At 47.5% G+C, this 3,266-nt stretch overlaps 1 long non-coding RNA gene across 1 annotated transcript; it reads right to left on the bottom strand.

Moving 5' to 3' along the window:
* Nucleotides 1-1,160: 1,160 nt before the first annotated feature.
* On the bottom strand, nucleotides 1,161-2,320 carry LOC126523391 (uncharacterized). The gene is made up of 3 exons (XR_011895016.1): nucleotides 2,070-2,320; nucleotides 1,912-1,986; nucleotides 1,161-1,384 (listed from the first exon to the last, which is right to left on the bottom strand). It is a non-coding gene; the product is annotated as an uncharacterized lncRNA (long non-coding RNA).
* Nucleotides 2,321-3,266: the final 946 nt, after the last annotated feature.

Here is a 3,266-nt window from a genome sequence, read left to right as displayed (position 1 = left end):
ACAGTGACGAGGAATTCGACGCAGCTCTTTCCGTTGTGTTGTGCAAAGTGGCACTGGCCGACCGTCACCGAATCAACGGGTACTTTGAGAAGGTGACAACTGAATACTTGGACTTTGAATTCAAAATGCAGTTTAGGCTGTCGCATGAGACTTTTGACAGTCTGTGCTCGTGGTTCAGTTTGTCGCCATTCTACCCGAAAAGTGTCTCCGGCCGTCCGCAGATCACAGCAGAAAACAGTTGCCTCATAACTTTGAGCTACCTTGGTGCACAAACAAGCATGTACTCGGTGGCAGATAGATTCGACGTTTCTGAATCATCAGTTGTGCTGTGCATGCAGAGAGTGCTCAATTTTCTGCAGGTGATCAGCGCTGAAGTCATATGCTGTCCTAGCGCTGCCGACATGGCCCGCAGCAAAATGGCCTTCCTGACAAAAAGCGGCGGGAAAGGCCCCCGCAACACCGTGGGATGCATTGATGGCAGCCACATTGAGATTCTGAAGCCGGTCGACTCCACTGCATCATACATAAACAGGAAGAAGTGGGCGTCTATAATCCTCCGAGCAGTTCGCAACGACCAAAACAGATTTTTGGATGTCTTTATTGGCTTCCCTGGTTCTGCGCATGACGCCCGGGTGTTGAGAGAAAGCACCTTCTTTGAAGAGGCTGCAGCCAAGTGCGGTGAATTTTATATACTTGAAGATTCAGCATACCCCTTGCTGCCTTGGCTTATGACGCCGTACAAAGACAACGGCTCCAGCTTTCCAACATGGAAAAAAAAATTCAGCAAGTTTCACAGTCAGCAAAGGGTGGCCATTGAGAACTGCTTTGGCCTTTTGAAGCAACGCTTCAGAAGGCTGTATCTTGTTGATGCCAAGACAATTATGCAGTGTTGTCTCATTGTTATGGGAGCATGTGTACTTCACAACATGTGCAATTCTGAAAGAGATTTCATTGCAGAACTTGCAGACCTGCCCCCTCACGACGATGTTGTCAATGATAATGAGCCAAGCGAATGCGACACATCCACATCGCAATGTGAAAGCCGAAGGCGACACATTGCCCAACATCAATGCTGAAGTGCACATGGGAATAATGTGAAAACAAACTGCCGGTGTAGGCGTACTTATTTATTGCCCACGTAGCGCTTACGAGATGTTCAAGAAGTTTCATTTTTTCGTCGTGCTGCTTCTGTTTCGCAGCGATGGCTTCCTGCAAAACACTGATCAGGCTGCCAATCGACGAGCCCATGTGGCGGCCACCACCACGACCTCTCCTAGGTTCAACTTCACTTCTGCGGGGTGCTCGTACCTCCTCGGCTGGTGCCTCCTCGGCTGGTTCATCAGCAGGCCCATTTTCCGGCAGGATGTTTTCGCCATTCCTGTTACTTCCATGAATAAAGTTTCATTAATGTCAACAAGTGTCAAATTGTTTTGTACATGTTCTGGGTACGTTCAACTCACACCAATGCTGTAAGCAGAAGCAGTGGGTAAAGTTCAAGTATTCTTACAGCTGAATACATCTTCATTGCAAAGAGGATTCAATTGCACATGGAGAAACAGACGAGGTCACATTAGTGACCTCATCCTATGATAATAAATGGTCCGTGTATGGCGTACTAATGGAAGTAGTGTTTTACCACAAAAACATGGACGCACACAGCAAGTTTAGAGTCTGCTAACAATTCTGTACAAATAATAAATTGTCCTTGCATGCCATACTAATGGGAGCAGTGTCTTCAGTAAAAAATATGCATGCACACAATATGCAAGTTTAAAGCTGGCTAACAGTTATGCGCAAATGCACATAAAGTGGAATTAAAATATGCTGTCAGCAAAATTTGCATGCATGATCAGGTGACATTTTAAAATTGTTTTGAGGATAAGATAAAGATGATGCAAAATGCAAACTTACGCAACAATCCTCCCCGGGGCGAGCAATGCGACAGGGGTGATGTGGTGCTCCCGCTCCAACACTTCGGAAAGCTCTCTGTTAAGAAACCGCATTCGAAAAAATTATGCTTGGTCGGGACATGAGTAGAACAATGATGTGAAAACGCCTGCTGCCCATACCCTTCGTACTCGCAGGCTGTACGGGAATGGCCGGATGAACTATTCTTTATTTTTGTTTTCTTATACGCTCGTTCCATGGATTTCCCTTTATTCTCCACTTGCAGAGGCGTCATATGACATCGGAACTCCTGATTAATCTCATGGGCCAGTTTCTCCCACATGGCCTTTTTGGTCCTGTGGAAAAAATTCATGTATTAGTACCTGGAAATTAGTTCGAACTTCGGCATTATTCAGAAAGCATGACCAAGCGCGGTTCCCACATCTTTCTGAATCATATATGGTACAACGTTTTAAACGACGGACTGATGTGGTTTCGCGTAAGCTTAATGTCGAGGTAGCGGTAAGCTCGTAAAAATTAATACAAACGACTGTGACCTGTGGGAAAATCCCGGCCTCTAGTGCACTTGGCAGCAGCTGAACCCGAAAAGCGCCCTTAACAAGATGCTGCGTACACATCCTGAAGAAAACTGGCGTCCGTGCTGCGTTACTAATAACAGGCGCCGCTGCAGCTGCGTTATGTGATGTTTTATCGTGCATACACATCAATTACCGAAGCGTGCACGAAATTAGTAGTGCTTCTCTAGTTGCAATTTTACATGTTGGTAGCAATGGAGGCGACTTACCTCAAGCCGCCCTTCTTGCCAAATACCTCCTTGAATTCCTGATATTTTGTGTTAAGGAACTTTGATTTGTTGGTGCTCCACACCTCGCGTTCACTGTCTGCGGACAGTGGCGGCGGCGTGGCTGTCGGCGGCAGTGTGGTCATAGATGGTGTGCCTATCGAAGGCATCGCCTGACTGGCGATATCAAAGCCAGCCGCTGCCGCAAGCGGAGGTGAGACTGGCGCTGCCTCATGTCCAATGGTGATGCGAAGGCCGTCTAAGCAAAAAGAAAAGTTGTAGCGAATCATCACAAACGCTGCGATCGCCAACGTGTTGAAATAACAGCACTCACCTTCTGTCTCATACAGAAATGCTCCGTCGTACTGCACGTGACAGCCACTCTCTGTCACGAGAAACGCTGCCGTTTCTATGTCGTCTACCAATACCCGCATGGCCACGGAGCCGTACGCGTCGTCTGCCATCAAGAGCCTTGCACTACGTGCACGAGAAAAGAACTCACGGAGAATCTAGTGCCGAAGTGTACATGAACTCGTGCAGCACGACGCCAAATCGAGTGCTGAAGTGCAGGTGGCGC

Source organism: Dermacentor andersoni, chromosome 6, assembly GCF_023375885.2.
Source record: "Dermacentor andersoni chromosome 6, qqDerAnde1_hic_scaffold, whole genome shotgun sequence".
Lineage (NCBI taxonomy): Eukaryota > Metazoa > Arthropoda > Arachnida > Ixodida > Ixodidae > Dermacentor > Dermacentor andersoni.
This window is presented reverse-complemented; position numbering and strand designations above follow the sequence as displayed.